The following is a 17,688-nucleotide window of genomic DNA, read 5'->3' on the forward strand; positions in this document are numbered from 1 at the left end:
TACCTCTGATTATTTGTAAATGGAGAGTCAAGATGCAAAACTGTAGACTGGAAGAAAGCTGCATGCAAGGGTCCACTTAATGTTTAGCTACATGAAAGCATTTTTTATTTTTTATCAGTTAGGTCCATTCCATGACATTTTCTCTTCTACTCTGTGCATATATATAACACGTAATGTTACAACCTAAAGTTTAGCTGCTTTGTTTCTTTTTACTTCGTAACTTTTTATAGGGCTTTGCAAATTAAATTTGGTAATTGAAACAGACAAGTTTCTTTAACACAAATTATAGCCTATCTTAGAATGCATGATCTGTTCCATAGCCATTGATGTGACTAAGTGGGTTGTGTGGCAGGAGACTCAAGACTCTAGCTTAATAAATCATTGCCCGCTTGGTCAGTTTTAGGCATGAAAGAATAAAAGCATAATATAATTTCTGGTTCAAGTAAAGGATTATCAAGAAAGATTTGTGAGTTTTGTGCAACCCCCTAACCTTCTGGGAAAGAAGGCTTTCTAAGATTCGCTTATCTTTTCATGAATAAATAATACAGTCTTGCCAATTAAAAGTCTTTTATTGATGACATGCAGATTTATTTTGTGCCATAGCTAGAATGTGGGTATCCCAAGATGAAGTTTAATTCAATTGTGTAGCTGTCCCAGTGGGAGGCAAAAAATGTCTAAAAGAGCCCCTGCTTGCCTTGAGAATGTGAGGTGTTGGAAACTGCACACAACTTCATGGTCAGGCTAACCATGCTAGAGACTGAAACTATCTTATTTAGAAAACAAATGCCCAACTTATGCAAATTACAATACAAGTCCAACTTAGTGATTTAGTGTTTCAAAAATACAAAAGATATCAGCAACATCAAATGGGAACCTCTTCAGAGGTTAAATTAGTATCTTGAATGCATGCAGATGAATGTGGATGGTTTAATTGTAGATTGAACGAAGTTTAACTTATTTAGATGGTCCTCTGTCTCCACTTCTAATTGTACCATATGGCATCACCTAATAAGAGCCAAGTGCAGATGCCAGTTATATCACAGTATGATATATTATAAAGCAATCAAATTTGAAGTGAAGATTTATGATGGAACTCTTTGTTAAAATTAAACAAACAAAAAAGGCATCTGATCTGTCACAGTCACTGAATAAGTCTCTGTTTTAAAGCTCTTATTCCAAAAACTTGTCCCTTGGAAAACTTGTCCCTTGGCACACGTCCTGCATCCTAAGGAAGTCTCCGAAGGGGTTAAGAGCTGAGAGGTGGATTCCAGAGGTGATAACTTCCTTTGTGTTGTGGCCAACATACTTGGCTCAGGAAGGACGAAGTGACAAGATCCTGAAGTGAGCCAAGGGGTTGTTCCCTGCTCGTGTGTAGCTGGTGGAGCTGGAGTGCCCATTTTCCTGTTGTTTGTGATAAGTGCATTTGGGAAAACCATTTTGGGATCTTCCTAATTCTATCTGCTCTCACCCCACATCCATTTGCTACATGTTAAGGAGGTGGAGGAGACTGTCCTACTCCTTTAGTTTTCATCCCTGTGTAACTCATACCATAGAATTTTGGTGGTGGTGTTGGTATTAAGCTAGATCACATGTGACTGTGAATATCTGTATGGAGATGCTCAATTCCAAAGACCCAAAGCGTTGGAGAATTACTTCCATCCTTTCATTCTTCTACAGGTAGAAGTTACACAGTTCTGGGAAACTAGACAAACTTGAAAATTAAATTATGTATCCTGCTTATGTCTATATCATCATTAAAAATGAATACATCAACGAAGCAGTATTTTTTTCCTTTGTTGTATTCTCATTAGATACATCCAGAATTCACAGCTGTATTTCAGCCACTCACAGTAACTCCTCACAAGCTGCAAAACTGTTTTTCTTTGCCTGCTTTGTTACAGGACAGGCAGTGAAATTCAGGTTGGTGTTGTTTTGCTTTATCATGGAGCAAAAAATCAGCATAGCTCTGTTTACTTCCTCTTTAATGTCTCCAAATGATTACCGAAACCTTTAGGAATACTGGGAATAATGGCAAAGTGTTTGTAGTCGCTCATGTGGTTAGAGAGAATGGCACTGCAGTTGATGTTCATTCGTTCAAGTTCATCTAAAACTTGAAGTAGCATGGTAACAGCGTTGGATTAAGAAACAGTCACTTGGAAAAATTCAGATTTTTCCAGTGAGAGAGTTTGTGATCTATTCAGCATATGTAAGAATTGTTATTAGAAACAACATATAATTTAATGTCAAAGCAAAAAAAACAGGGGCTAAGTGGTATCCCCCTGGAACACCAGGAGGACATCAGTATCCATCTGCAAACAGAAGGATTCAAACAGTAATTTCTGCCGTGGCTGGTTAGAGAAGTTTTAAGATAACAGTCACCAGGAATAATCTGCAGGTGAAGAAATCGCAACACATGTGCGTTCTGACTGTCATTTGACCTGTGTGCAAGCATGTAAATCTCCCATTATACCCAAACTGAATAATCCTTGGATAAAACTGAAGCCATCAAGCGGAAATAATAGTCAGAACTACGTAGCGCTGACAGTACGCAGAGCTCACCGTTCTCTTCTGGCCTTTGTTGCACTGCTTGCTGAGCGAGGGCTGAAATAAAACAGTTGCACGAGAGTGTGTGAATCTTCAAGCACAACAGAATGATCTGTCCAGACTAAAAATACAGGAAAAGATGAAACAGGAGGAAGATTAGGGTTGATGTACAGGGCCTGAGACAACGCAGCGACAACACTTTTCTCCTGCTGAAGAGAAGTGTATGGATTTGATCAGATGGGTCAAGCTCTGAACTGAAGAATTCCCAGTTCCTCCTCATGTCTGCCTTCAGAGACCAGCATATTCACAAAGCTATTTTGTTACAAAAGTAAAGAAGCACCCTGGCAAACTTATGCCATATGTGACAAGAAGCAGATCCTCCCGAGTGGAACAGAGCATGCATTTTCCTTTCAGATTTACCCCAAAAGAATTTTCATTGTTCCTAATAATTTAATCCAGGTTCCCTCCTCTCTGTGTATGTTATTTACTGAAAAGTTCAATGTATAAACTCATTTGTCTACTTTCTTCTGCTGTTAAAGAGTTTTAGGGAAATGGTTGAAGATAGTTAACCATAATTGTTGTTCACTTTTTGGTCTGCCTCCTGAGACTGTTGTCTTCAGGAAAATTGTCGTGATGGTTTCTCTGACACCTGGAAAGAAAAGAGCCTCTTTTGAGGAGAAAGTCTACTGTAGTGCTTCAGTAGCCTGGTCTCTCAGGGCTCCTTATAGTCAGTGGAGAAACAGTTTTTCCTGAGCATCTGAGATTCAAAGCATCTAAATGAACCCCTCTTATAAATCACCCTCTCCAGCAATTGGTCTCTTCCATTGATTATTGATGGCGCATAAAACTTGAGTTGAGGAGAGAGGGAAAAAAAAAAGGCCACTTCCCCAGGAATTTTTTGCATATCCAATGCATGTTTTAGATTTGTTCCCATATAAGTTGATTTAGCTGCATCTTTTTTGTTCTAGCTAGGAATATCTCTGGGAAAAAGAGTAAGTAGTCTAGGAAACAGACTAAGTTTTCTGGCATGGGGTTGAGGTAGGAATACTTTAGTTAGGCAGTGAGGGACTGAACCTTTAAAAGTTTCCTGTGCACAAATGCAGTGAGGAATCCTTGGCATGGCTGTATCTCGTGAGAAGCCAGCAGTCTGCAGTTACAGGTCTTCTGGTGTTCCTGAAAGGAGGTGAAGGAGGCGTGACACCCAAAGGAGGCCCTGGCTAAAGGACACTTGCGTCAAAGTTGACTTGTACCTAGTAGTCCTGTTGAAGGCGCTAGCTCACAAAGAGTAAATGCTTCAAGATGTGTCCTTAAGTAAGTGGAGAGCACTATTAGTTTTGTTATTTTTAACAGGAAGGGAGCTGCCAGATTCATGTTAGCAGATTCTAGTTAGATCTCTCAGAGCTCATTTTCTAGGCAACTGGAGCAGACATCCAAGTGTCACTACAATCATGCAGCCTCCCAGATTGTAACCATTGCACAGTAGGCAGAGCTGTGGTTTGTGGTTATCTCACCAGACTCCTGGATGTGCAGCTGGAGGGGGTTCAGGCAACTTGTGGCTATGGTGGGCCCCTGGCTTCCCATGCAGCCTCCTATGGAGCACGTGTTTCAGCTGTCTGAATGCTGAATCCAGCTAGAAAAACAGTCCCAGTGCCTGCAAAACCTGCCTAACAAGTATTGTTCTGACTTTCTTCTCCTTTCCAGTTGATTTCAAGCATCTCTGTTAAAGTCATTTTCTTCTCATCACCCTCATGCTGTCGCTTACACCCACACCCTAATTGGAGCAGCTTCCCATCATCTACCACATCACCCTTAGCACCGGAGTGATCTTCCATCTCTGCTCTCAACCTGTTCCAGCCAGCCTGTTCCCAATGCATCACTCTGTCCTCGTGCGCTAAATCTCCTGTCTGCGTTCTCAGCTTAAAGACTTCTCTTCTGTCACCAAACTTGAAAACAGCCTCCTGCAACTTTTTAAGATCCAGTCAACAAACTCTGAAAGAGAAGGGGCTATTTAGACCTACACAGCAAAGAAGTTTCAAGATAGATCTTCCAAAAACATCCAGATTATGTGAATTCTGGGGTTGTTTGGGAAGTTTTTGCTAACAATGATGAATGTTTCAGCTGAATCTCACTGATGAACATCTCATCACACTCAAAATTCAAATTTTTCTGCTATGCCTTCTGTTTTCCTGCTGTTTACAACCACCAGGTACTGAAATCAATAATGCTTGATTTTGCAGAGGAAAGTTTGTTTCCAAATCCAAAGTGGCATTTTAAAATCCAGTAATGTAAAGTTGTTTTTTTTTTCCTCACACAAAGAGAACAAGGCAATGACATTTAAGAAGTACCTTTCCTCCTGATAGATCAGACATGGATTTTTTCTTGTATACTTCCCACTTTACCTATTTCTCTTCCAAATAACTTCACTTTTAAACTTACTCACCAATGTACCACAGAACTAGAACATGTAAATTAACTGTGGCATGCTCATTGGTAAAACAGAAAATGTGATGAGATCCATGTCTTTGCATTAATATAAATTGTTTGAGAACTCTTTACAAGATTTAAGGCTTTTTTTAAGGAAACTTTCCCACTATTTGATCTGGTTTTGGTCAGTATCTAAGTCACGGTTAAGTATGTTTTATTTTCTTTAAACAGATGTTTTATCTGGCACACATAATGCAGATCAGATTAGGTAATTCCAGGTGATCTTGTCAGTTTGTTCTATATAAGTCTTTACAGGACAGGCAACCTTTACTGAAGCAGTTCAGGAAATTCATTTGTCTTCTGTTCATTGTCATACTTTGCTGTCACAGAAAATCATTTCTCACAATACCATATGTGCTAGAACCATTATTCTGCTCTATGCTATATCACATCTATTTTATGGTGACTGATGCTTGGTTTTCACATTTTAGATCAAGAGGAGCAGTTCCATAACGGGTTCTGACAGTGTTTATCAAATCCACAGCTCTTGCCACGCTACATCCCACAGAAATGAACATAAATGCTGTCAGTGTGCAGGCTGAGACTAGGTATTACCATTTGATTCAGGTATTGCAACAGTAGTTTGTTCATTTTAGAGAAATAGAAGGTCTGCTGAAGGTCTGTAAAGTGTGAAAGAAGCTGATCCTCTGTATGTGTTACGCAGGATAAACCAAATTTTTTGAAATGTGTGCTAGGAAGAGAGGGATCGCCTGCTGTTTGCATTGACTTGAACTGCACGTAGACTGTATCTTCAAGGGCAGGACTTGACATGCTACCTATAGAAATGACAGGAAGATTCTTAGTATTACCTTTCCCAGTGCTTCACAAGCGAGTTTTTAAGTTCTAGAAAGTGGCATTCAGCCAGCTCAGGCTCTTGCACAGACCTTAATCTGACTGGGTGACTTTTATGTGAACAGTCCTTATAGATCCTGTGATTCAATGTTAGAGTTACAGGACCAGGCCTGAAGGAGAGGAATGTTTTCAGCTGATGCTTCAAATACTGTAGTTGTCCCTATATCTTGTGTCACTTTATCAATGGGGCATTTCATCACTTTCAAATCAGTTTATTTTTTATTTTTTAAACAAACAAACAAAACAACCCCACCTTGATTCCTGAGAACTGCTCAGGGCATAGTTAGGCCATGGATAATAGGCAGGGTTGGTACTTAGATTTTGCTATTGCAACAACAATTAAAGATAATTACTAAAGAAAAAAAAAGCGTCAACATGGTTTCTGTTCTTGATTTTTAACACTTGCACTGGAAGAGCTAAGTGCCTGTGAAAGAGGAGCTTGGTTTGCTTTAGTGGTCCTTTGGTGGCACCCAAGCAGGACAGTTGCATCAGTGCCATTTCTGTCCAGTGCTACATCTGCTTTCCACAAGCTTTTGTGCCTTCACAGCCTGTTCTGTCACTTGTGTCCCTTTGCACCCTCATCCACCATTGCACAGCTGTCTGCATCCAACACCTCTGAAAGCTGCCTCAGGAACAGTTGATTTCCACCATTTGTCAGTGCTACATCCAAGTTACCTGAGCTGCTCAACAGTTCTCATAGTGATGGGTGTAAAGGAAACCTCATTTTGTTTTTAAGGTTGCTCAAGGGCTTTTTTTTTTTTTTTTTCTTCCTTTCTTTCTTTAACTTGCTGGAGAAGCTGGGAGTGAGTTTCTGCAGTGTACAGAACTTCCTGCAGGAGTTAACTCCTGCCAGCTAGCAGTCGGACAGTGATAGATACAGACGGGTTTTGATGATTTTGCAGCCCTTGTATAAGACAACAGCGTGCCCTTCCTCATCCTCCCTCCTCAGGGATGCAATTGGTCTATGGAACTTGCTGCTGTGGGGTGTTGATTCCCTCCACGCTGGCTGCCCCAACGTTGCCCCAAGAGAAATTCATATAAGAATGATCTGCAAACGTGTGCTACAGCAAGCTAAGTGTCCTAAGCACTTCTCTGGCTTAAGAAATCCTTTGAAACTTGGTGTGCTATTGGTTGAGAGAATATACCATGGTTTACAGTTTTATATCTATATATTTCTGTGAACATGCATGCCTGTGTTTCTCTTATGATTCTGCTATTCCCTAGCCATAAGCATTTCTCTTGTCAGAGAACCATGTCATGAGCTCAGTCAGGCCTTGGTCTGACTTGGCACAGCCTATCTCCTGCCCTTACATGTTACAGCAACAGCCTGGGGACAGACTGTGCTTCAAGCATTCCCGAGGAACAAAGAGGAAAAGGGATCAAGTCCTGTGATGAAACTCATCAAGACCTGGCGTTTTAACAGATCATTTGCAGCATATTTTTTTTTAAACTGACTCAAGTGTTGTGTCAGCTTGCAAGCTTGCAAAGGTGATCTGGGTATTCTTGAGTGGCTCAGGAAACCGTATTTTTTGCTCTTTTCCCCAGACATGACCCATTTCTGTCTAGGATGATCACTCCATTCTGCATCAGAGCACAGGCTTTTGGCTGAGGTATATGTCAAACAGAACTGATTCCTTAAAGCCAAGAATAAATCCAACAATTTATACATATGCAAGGAGCCTCTCTGCCTGGTCTGCAATTCGATTACCTTTTCAAGCCTCTCTTGCAAGAAGGAAGATCAGTTTTTCTTCTCTGCTCCTCCTTCAAAAGTAATATTCTTTACAGCATGAAAAGCTGTCATGTATAATGAAGGGCCCGTGTGCGTGCCATCAATATTGGGTGGACTTCTGCCAGGGAGAAGATGATATCAAGACCTGTTGCAGACAGAAGAGCTGAACTTTTTCATTTAAGAGAAAGGATTCTCAGAACTTGTTTTAAAGGACCTGAACTTGCCATCCATAATGGTAAATATGAGTTTTATTGTCCAGCGTGGGAGCAGAAGTATCATGTTACCAGACTGACCACAGCACATCACCACTTGCTGTTCTACTGGAGCAGATTACAGGAGATCTTGTGACCGGGTACTGCTTAGCAACAACACATGTTTAGGTCAGAAACTTAGCGACATAATTCATGCTAGGATACGAACTTGGTGTCATAATTCATGCTGGGATGGGTAGGTAATATCTGACTGCATAACACACAATGTTCAAAGCAAGTAACCCTATCACTGCCTTCTGGCAGCACCCTTTATAAAGAAAGGAATGCAGAAAGGAACAGCAGCATTAAGGATGAGAAATCTAACTTTTTCAGAATTTGGAGAATGGTCAAGTTTGCTCTTCTACAAAAATTTCTTCAGGTGGAACTTCTATTCTTGTTTATGTGGCTTAAAAAAAAAAAAAAGAAATACGTGTTTTCTTCACATCTTAAGTATACAGGACATGTCACAGCGAAGAGTAAATGTTGCGGTTAAAATCTTGACTTTTCCCAGAATTCTTTTTGTGTGTATATGTGATTTTAATGTTGTGTTTTTAAATAACAAGGTATAAACTTTCATGTTTTGATGTTACAGAAGGAAAGCGTAGAACTTACTGTGGTTAATTGGGTTTTATAGATCATGTCTCAGAGTCAGTTTTCCTGCTGGTAGCATTTTGGAGTTCCTTTTCAAATTAATAGGTCAGGCCTACCTGCATTGCCCTTATATCACGAGATCATACCTTTGTAGTGGAAAGACATGTTTGTGGCAGATGTTTTCACATGATGCTTTTTTTCTGTGATCTGAAATTTGTTTTTCTGAATGTGTTAGTTTTTCAACTTTAGATAAACATATCTTATGTTACTTTACATTATGTAGAAGTCTTGAGGGAGTTAACAAAGAGTTCATTCAATGCTTCATTGAAGGCTAATAGGCTAATACAAAGATATAATCACATCCCAGGACGTGCACATTGTATACTTCTGCAGTGACTTCTGGAAGAGAATATGGTCTGAATGCTGTTTGAGACTTCCTCTGGTGCAGGACAGATTTCTGTGTGTTTGTTCTTAAGAAAACAAACTATACAAAATATACACAATCTCTGCACTGATTTAGTTCTTTTAAAGAAAACTGACTTTAGGCTGCTCTTGCCAGAGATGTAACAATAACTTTTTCAGAAAAAAATTACAAGTTTTCCTTTCGAATGAAGAAAAGTGTGAGGTTACAAGGTCTGTTATCTCTTTTAATATTCATACTCTAAATATTTAGGACATGTGAGGCATGTCTGTCTTTGGCACCCTCTGTCTGGAGGATTCTACAAGACTGAGATACTTTACTGTATGAGAAAATCAGTCACACAAATTTCACTTGCTACTCAGGAACAGGCTCAATGCATCTTTTGGAACAGACAACAAAACTGTGTAGTACAACAGAGTTTAGCTGGAATTTTAATATTCTTCCGTTCTCTTTCCCCTCACCTCTTTGCTAGGCAATTCTTGAAGAGTGATTTTAATTGACTAAAATTTTATTAAGCAGTTCTCAGCTGGTCACAGGTCACAGCCCTCACTTACCTACAAAAGTGTGCAGTCACAATTCTGAAATGGCAAACTGGCCATTTCTTTACCTCATACAAGGCAAAAAACACCATTAGGAGAGGTTTCTCTCAGGCCAGGCTTGGTAAAGGGATTGACGTTTAAATCAGAAGATGGAAATTGTAAATCCAGTATTAACATCTGAGTGTTATGTAAAGCCGTAAAAGTCACAATTTATACCTGAAATTTGTGATTTTATTTGTAATTTCTAACTTCAGCAGCTAAAATCATCTTTCTGATTTGCAGTGTATGAAGTGTCAATCAAACTAGCAGCTCGTGTTGGTAAAAATGTGAGTGAACACTATGAAAATGAAAATTCTGTGACCTGCTTGCTGTGTCCAGCAGACAACCAAACTCCAGCACGTTTCAACTCAGACTAAAGTGTCCATGTCATTGCTAAGTCTAATTAACACTGTTGATTTCTTTTCAAAACAGGCTTAAGGTATCTTGTTTATGAAAAGAAACAGGATATGTGTATGAGACAAATCTAGACATGGGGTCATCTACAACTGTGGAAAGGCCAATATCTTGCTCTTTGCATCATATTGTCCATCGTTTCAGCATCTGGATGTCTTCCCAAGTGGTCCAATCTGCCATCCTGTGACACTGCTGGGGAAATAAATACAGAGTGAATGGAGGTCATTTATTCACTGTCCTGTAGGAAATACTCAGTAAAGCTGGAGTTAGAGCCTGTTCTTTTGTCCTGATCAAAAGCATCCAATGCATGTTTTAGCCGACCCTCTCTTTTGTGGGACAACCTTCATTTCAGATGTAAAACTAACTCTGTTTCACACACAGCTTGGCTTTTCTTGCTGCTGTTATCAACAATTTCAAATCCAAAAGGGCAATTCACCCAGTGGTAGCAACTGTTATTATTACAGCCTGGGAACATGATACTGTTTCAGAAACTACAACTTGTTTGTTTTATTTCTGAAGAGCCTTAAACCTTTTTCTCTGTGATAAATCCCAGCAGCTCTTGGCCTGAATGGCTTTGTGTAATTGAATGAGTAGCTACTACTCAGCTGGCTTGTTATCTAGAGGTTATGGAGCTGGGGTTATTAGAAATGTCACATGCAGATAGATCCCAATATTTTGTCTCAATAGCATGAAAATATATGTATATAGATTTTAATTTTAGGGGTAAGATCAGAAACCTGTTTGTAATACCCACTACAGTTCATGTAAGCTGCACCTAGTACTGAAACGTGGGTGGCTCAAAGGCTGCCATTAGCCTGTTGTCTTCAAATCTCACCTGTGAGAGTTGTTACTCGCTCAAAGGAAGCAAATAACATCAGATCTTCTGGTTATCCTCCTTTCCATCATGGGCAATCTATAGCCTTTTGCAGGGAATCCTCTAGAGCTCCACATGGGGAGTACTAGCACAGTCCTTGGAATGGGCTCCATAGAAGGTTTTTCCATGTCATGTGGGCTTGTTGATGTCTTGCTACTGGAAGAATATTGATACTGTCTGTTTGGTAGATCTCCTTGAAAATGTTGGACTGAACATCCTGAGCACCTGGACCAAATTTAGCATGAAGACTGGACTGCTGTGCTTTTGCTGCCTTCACCGTTCATCAAGTTGTCTGGCAAGTCTAGAATTTTAATCTCCGTTTCCTAGTTTGTGTTGATTTCCTTACTGTCTCTTTCTTTACCATCTTTCATCACAGAAAAACTGTGTTTACGTTTTAAAAAATGACTGAAAATAGTGTTATATCTCTAGAAGATGCACATTTTTATTGCTATGTGTAGATACTTAAGGTGCAGATGTCATCCGTGACGGAGAATGCCAACCTAGGGCTTTTCAAATCATTCAGTGTTCGAATTGGCTGGGGATGGATGGGAGAGTGAGTTTTTAAGTAAAACTAAGCATTAAATTGGGAAGCTGGCAAAGAGCATTGTGCTAGAGACCGATACCTAGGTATCACAGCCTCTTGACTATTGGCCGTATGTCCCTCATTTAGAGGTCTTTTATCTAGATGTCTTTCATCTCCACGTGCGAGTAGCAACACACATGAATGCAAATTAATTCTTTCCAGAAAGTCTTCTTGGAAAAATCAGTTCACCTCTAGAAAGGGAATCAGCCAGAGACAGCTTTGAAATTACCCATTTGATCTGAGTACCTAGCTAATGTAATGGTCTGACACAGACTGCATCTGTCTGCCATTTTTTGAATCCTGTTCAAAATCTCCTGTTCCAATCCATGTCTTCACATACTCCTGCAGGAAAAATACTGAGTTAGATTCAAGTCTGAAATTACTGTCTTCTGCAAATATGAATCCTAGATCCTATAAATCTCCAGATTATGAAAAATCCATCATCCAAACACCTGGTACTAGAATGCCTTCAAAGTCTGGCTGCAAAGCCTCATCCTACTAACCTAAGCAATCTTATCAAGCTTCTGTTTTTCTAGTGGACTCAATGTGTCCAAACCTTTTAACACCAAGAATCTTTTAATCCAATTTTGCTGTTTCACTTCATTTCTAAAAGCATGCTATCTGTTCTTAGGCTGATAGCAGCGAAACACAGCATTTCCAGGGATGGCTCTTATAGCACAAAGGAACATGTTTTCACATTTCTCCAATGTTGAGCTTCAGAAGAACGTTGAGTTGTTTCCCCACATCGCAGCTGGTGCCCACAAATTTGGAACAGTTTGCTCAGGGGTAAGTGACTTAAGAAAACAAAAGCTGATAAAGCAGCCATCATGATTTATCAGGAAACACTCAGCTAACTGCACCTGAATTGCAACAGTGGCAGAAAATGTAAGGGATAGAGAGAATGGTTCATTCAATAAATTGCAGCTTGTCCAGATATTGTGTCAGAAATCAGTTCCAATTTGATTTAATAATTGGGGGAGGAATACACTGCTCCATTAGTTCAAAGACCATTAGCAGTAAGGGGAAGCTGGTGGCTTCCCCGTAAGACATGCAAGTGTTGCTCATATTCTGACTGCTATAAACCGTATGAGGGAGGATAGTGGTTCAGGTAGTGAGTGGTGTGACAGGGAGCAGGAAAAAAAAAAGAATAAATCTGCATGAGGGGATGGACCCTTCCCTCCTCCTACCAAGAAGTACATTAAGCATGTACCTGGTAGCGATGCCAATTGAGCTCACAGCTTCAAAATAGCTATGGTGCAGCAAACCTGTTACAAGATGAGTGCACAAGGAAGTAATAGAGGTGTGGAGAGAATGGTAGCTTCTTAAGGTCATTGGGGATGGTGAAATGAAAGGACAAGGCAATTCTACTATGTGGTCTAAGTGAACTGTTGAGATTCTCAAAAAAACATTTGGCTGCCACCTGGCCCTGAAAATGCTGACTCTAATGTTGTCAAAAGCACCAAAAGAGCTGCTTGGCATTGAGATTGCCGACTGGTTCCAGGCCTTGCTTGTATCTAAGCCCACCCAGACTCACAGATTAAGTCTTCATGTGACTTTTCACTGGACTAACACCAATAAGCTTTCTCAGAACTCAAATTCGAAGTGGGACCTAAAACCTGGACTATTGGATTAAAAGGGAGTGAGTACATACTTTTTCTAGAAAGTGTTTGAAAAGACTGCAACCATCCTTCATTTCTGAAAAATGGGATTCCAAGCCCAAGCTTCATACTCAAGGCTCTGAGTTTTAAATGGAAGATACTGAAGTCAAGGTCTGGGAAGATATCTTCCTAAATTACGAACAGGAATGGAAAGTCAGAAGACACTCTTTACTGAATTCCCTGTGGGCAAGCTCAGTTGGCTCCTTGTTCAGGATGCTGGTTGTAAGCACACGTTTTTTGTTACTTATCTCTCTCCACGCACCTATGAGCAGACACTGTAGCAAATATCAGAATGCAAGTTTTCTGCGAGGCCAGGTCTGTCCTGCTGAGTGCTTCCATGCTCGTGTACCTTTCCAGGACAAACAGAGGGAGCTTTACTCCTTTGAGCTGTGACTTTACCTCTTAACATCACTAGTGCAATAGAAAGCAAGTGACCTGGTTATAAATGACAGTCAGAATTGCTCTGCGTGCATGCACATGGTTTCTACCACCAGATAAACAGAGATAAACATGTGGTAGCTATTTTAATTAATCACACCCTAGGGGCTTTGCCTATTGGTTTCTAAGATGAGAAGTGCACAAGATGCAGTGCTCTGAAGAAATTCCATCAAATGAACCCTTACCAAAAGCATGTCTGAGAAAAACTGCAATTTCCTTATTAGAATCACATGTCAGCACCTTGCCAGCTACACTTTTGAATGCTCTTCAGCAATTCTTTGCACTTGCCCACAAACATTGCACATAAACCCATTGACAGAGTGACTCACGTCATTGTTCTGTGTCAAACCTATTTCTGCAGAAAAACTGTGGTGGAGTCATTTGATGCTGCATTTGCTTGTGCCCTGAAGGCCTCCAGGCAATCCCCAAATCAGTTGGGTTCATGTTACCAGGGATAAGTGAGCTGGCACTCAGACTGCGTGCCTGCACAATTGTGACTTCTCTTCAGTCATAAAGTGATTTCCTAATTTATGAGGAAAATATACATTGCTCACCAAATTTAGGAAGCAGATCATATTGCAGTCAATATTTTACAGGTGCTCCATGGCCAGTTTTGGTTGTGACTAATGCAGAGGTTCCTTTTTGCTTTGGTTCATCCTAGCTGGGATATTCGCAGTAAGCAGCGCTTGTATTTGTTTGGCAGCTAACCCTGTTAGAAATGGGAGTAAATACTAATTATTTCCAGGACAGGTTATTGCCCAGAAGAGAAATACTGCTTTCCTCTTTTTCTCCTCCTTATGCTCTGCAGCCTCAAAGTTTGGATTTCTGCCTTGTGCAGAGAGGTTCCTTGAAGAGGTAAGAAAGTGGAAAATACTAAGAGGTTCAGAGAAGAAACAGTTTCTGGACAGCACATCCAGAGATGTTCTTTTTCAAAACATTGAGGCCGGTCTTATTGACAAAACTCTGGGGAACTTTGAAAGCTGAAGAACACTTCTGGACTCATAAATTGGAGCTCAGCAGGTGGCTGCGATTTCATAAAGTTAAAAATCTTCTTTGGAAAAGCTTTTTTTTTTTTTTCAGTTCCTGTTTGGGTTTGAGGTAGAATATGGACTGATACTAGAACCTATTCATATCTATTCAGAATCAGAATAAATGCACAACTCGTTTCTTTTGCCTGGTGTTCATGCCAGCATCCATAGTGGTCATCAGTGTGTGTTTTTATGCAGTTTTATTTGTGCATTCCAGCCATCTTGTATGGATATTAGGCTGCAATGTGAGCTCTTAAGGCCTTTCAGAGAAAAAGAAAAACATCACAGGGATGGAGTAGGAGCTCATCTTCAAGCTGGGAACCCACTCAGCACTGGAGTGGCTCAGGACATGAGAATGCTGGAAGAGGGTAAAATTCGTATCAATAGATGGCTCCGTTGGAATAGCTACCACCTGCTTGAAACCCCTGTCAGTGTTCTGGAGCCACTTCAGGTTACTGCTTGTAATGTCAGTAAAGGCAGCCCAGTAGAGTCAGTTAAATCCTCCATCAGATTAGATTTCTATACTTTTCCCTTGGTGACATCGAGAGAATTTGAAGAGAAACCTGACAGACCTGTTGTACTGGCACAAGATACGGCTGTAATCTTTCCAGTGCTTCCAAAGTAAGCCTCATCTTTGAAAATGAATTACTGTGTATGTCTGTGACTCAGGGGTGGCTCTGCAAGCACCCTGAGTCCTGCGCAGAATGAAAAAGCCACCTTGTCTCCCTTTTCCCATTAGGGAGATTTAGTTCTGTTGTGAAGCCAGAACCCTACAACCTACGTAGGAACAGGAGTCCAAATTACTGAAGGTATTTTGATAATGGTACTGTGTCTTGGGCAGGCTTTGAGGATGCCTGTGTCAGGTACACAAGGCCTCCAGAGAACTTTTGGATTACTGGATATTTTCTAAAGCCTTAAGTCTATTTTCCTTGTGCTCTTTAAAATGAGGCAGCTTTTGACGCTACCAGAATAGGAAATAAGTATTTCCCCCAAACATATCTGTTTATAAGCATGGACACAGTTCCTCTGTGTCAGTGTCCTCGTGTCCATTTATAACCATGTTTTGCATCGTGCATTTTCCTGTTTCTTTGTTTTGTGTGTTTTTTTGTTTGTTTGTTTGTTTTTAAAGGGGTGGAAACCATCAATGGAGCACAAGGAAGCTCTGCTGTGCCAGCTAACGAACTAGCCAAGTGTAGCATAAGGTGCGGGAAAGGAATGGATGTAGCTTGTTGTGACTGATTAAAAGGGGCAAGGAAGGAGCATGGGGAACAATGAGTGCATGCTGTGTGGAGTGTGTATAGTCCTGAAAAGTGAGAGAGTGAAATGCTGCTGAAATATTGATAGGGCGGATAGGCTCTGGAATGATTGACGGCATGTGTGTGTGTCTTGGCAAGTTTAATTGGATTTGTTGGTGTAGAGGGTGGAAGAATGTGGTGCATTTCCTTTTATGGGTTTCTTTCTTTCAATCTCTTCTTTTCTTTCCTATAGAATTGACGTTCAATGCATATCCTTTTCATCGTCTGCATAGAAAACCTGGTCTCTGTTCCTCTCAATTTTAAGGTTGAGGGAGCTGCGTAGAGGGGATGAAAAGAGATGTAAAACAAGTTTCATTACATTTTATTTACTACTTGTCTTCACTTTCACTAGTGTGAGTATTCACTGAAGAGTGATAATTTGGAGGGGAAAAAGAGGACACATAATGGAATAGAGGGTAAATGAATCCCAGTGTTATGATGCCAATCATATCAGGAAATCTGCCTTGAGGACTTGTTTTCTGTGTGCTCTACTTGAGCGTTCCTGTGCTTCTCTTTTTGGGTTATCCTCAGTAAACAGATTCCTTTTATCTTGCCATACAATTTGGACCTAGGACATCAGGCACAAAGGTGTTAGATTATACCAAAGTGGTGAAATCCAGATCCTCCAAAATACTGACAAGCCCAATGTCTGTTAAGTCTCCTAGCTTCCATTGAAACAAATGGATTTCTGTGTGGAGCCTCCTCAGTCGCTCTGATGATCTAAGCCTAAATTCCCAACAAGTTGTCAGCCACGGTGTCTATGGGCTTTCTCCTCCAAGGCTAGGTATTGAGAGTTGCTAGGTATTGAGAGTTGCACTCTCCTTTCTACGTTTTTTTTTGGTGTGAGTGTCCTGTGCTTTTAAGCAGAAACATAGAACCATCTCTTCTCTCCCCAGGTCTTATTTTTGCTCTATCTTGTGTAAATCTGGAGTTCTTCTAGTAAGCAGAAAGCCACTCTGGATTTCTGATTCCTGCAAAAAGCTTTTTGTTTTGCTTCATTTTTAATAAAACTACTTTCCTCAGTTGTTTGTGTGATACATTGGACTTACTGTTGGCGAAAAGTCCCAGCATGTGGATATGTGGATAGCATCTGTAAAAGTTTTTCTTGCTCTGCTGGTTTTACGTGCTGGAGCCCTGACCTGGAGGAACACACATCAAGTACAGGGAAGGTAGTTTGGTGTCCCAGTTCTTAGACTTTCACTGTTACATAGGTTAACAATCTATTAATTTGACACACAGCCATGTGTATCTGGAGTGGACATCATGTTTGCTTTCACAGATGAACTTCTTTAGATCCATCTTCGAATCAGACAAGTTTGTCACCAGTTACAAGGTGTTCACTCCTCTGACCTTTGTCTGATTTCTGTTCAGGTCTTACAGGTCCAAGAGCTGATCCCAAGGACGACAGCTTCCAAGATGTCTCAGAGAGAACCCCAAACTCTGTTCTTGGGCTCAGTGGGAGAGAAGTCTGTCTTCTGAGGAGGTGAGTGAAGAAACATAGAATTGAGAAGGGTTTTCTTCATGTAGGGAAGATTGAGAACTGCTGATAGAGGACACTGATACATCGAAGGGTAGAAATTTTCACTTGCTCCTGCTCTGAGTTTAGCTTCAATCACTAGCCAAAGACCTGGTAATCCCTTTTCAAATTTATAAGCTTTCCAGATCCTCAGGCACATATATTCGAGCCGTTGGTGTCCTGCCTCTTCCTTTCTTTTTGCTTCACACTGCCCCACAATCAAACTTAAGTCTGTGAAAAGTGGTGAGTAGGCAAGTATGGGGAGGGAGAACTTAATGACATGTTCAGTCATCTCTGAAGAGATGAAGCCAAACATGTCTCCAGTAGCAGAATATTTTGGGAGCAGTTTGTTTGTTTTCAAATAACAAGCTCGATGTAATAATGTCATTACATTTCTCTAAATTCAAGGATGTGCTTTCACTGAAACACAAT

At 40.5% G+C, this 17,688-nt stretch overlaps 2 long non-coding RNA genes across 2 annotated transcripts in view; one reads left to right on the forward strand and one right to left on the reverse strand.

Annotated features, from left to right (window-relative positions):
* The window catches only part of LOC121073405, a 140,063-nt gene that overhangs the window by 104,880 nt on the left and 17,495 nt on the right, over nucleotides 1-17,688 (forward strand). Inside the window, exon 2 of the long non-coding RNA XR_005821693.1 lies at nucleotides 17,112-17,223. This is a non-coding gene — a long non-coding RNA (uncharacterized LOC121073405). The remainder of the gene's footprint in view (nucleotides 1-17,111; nucleotides 17,224-17,688) is intronic.
* Nucleotides 5,232-8,573, reverse strand: LOC121073404. Its single transcript, XR_005821692.1, has 3 exons — nucleotides 7,824-8,573; nucleotides 7,589-7,727; nucleotides 5,232-5,804 (listed from the first exon to the last, which is right to left on the reverse strand). It is a non-coding gene; the product is annotated as an uncharacterized LOC121073404 (long non-coding RNA).

Source organism: Cygnus olor, chromosome 7 (genome assembly GCF_009769625.2).
Source record: "Cygnus olor isolate bCygOlo1 chromosome 7, bCygOlo1.pri.v2, whole genome shotgun sequence".
Taxonomy (NCBI): Eukaryota; Metazoa; Chordata; class Aves; order Anseriformes; family Anatidae; genus Cygnus; species Cygnus olor.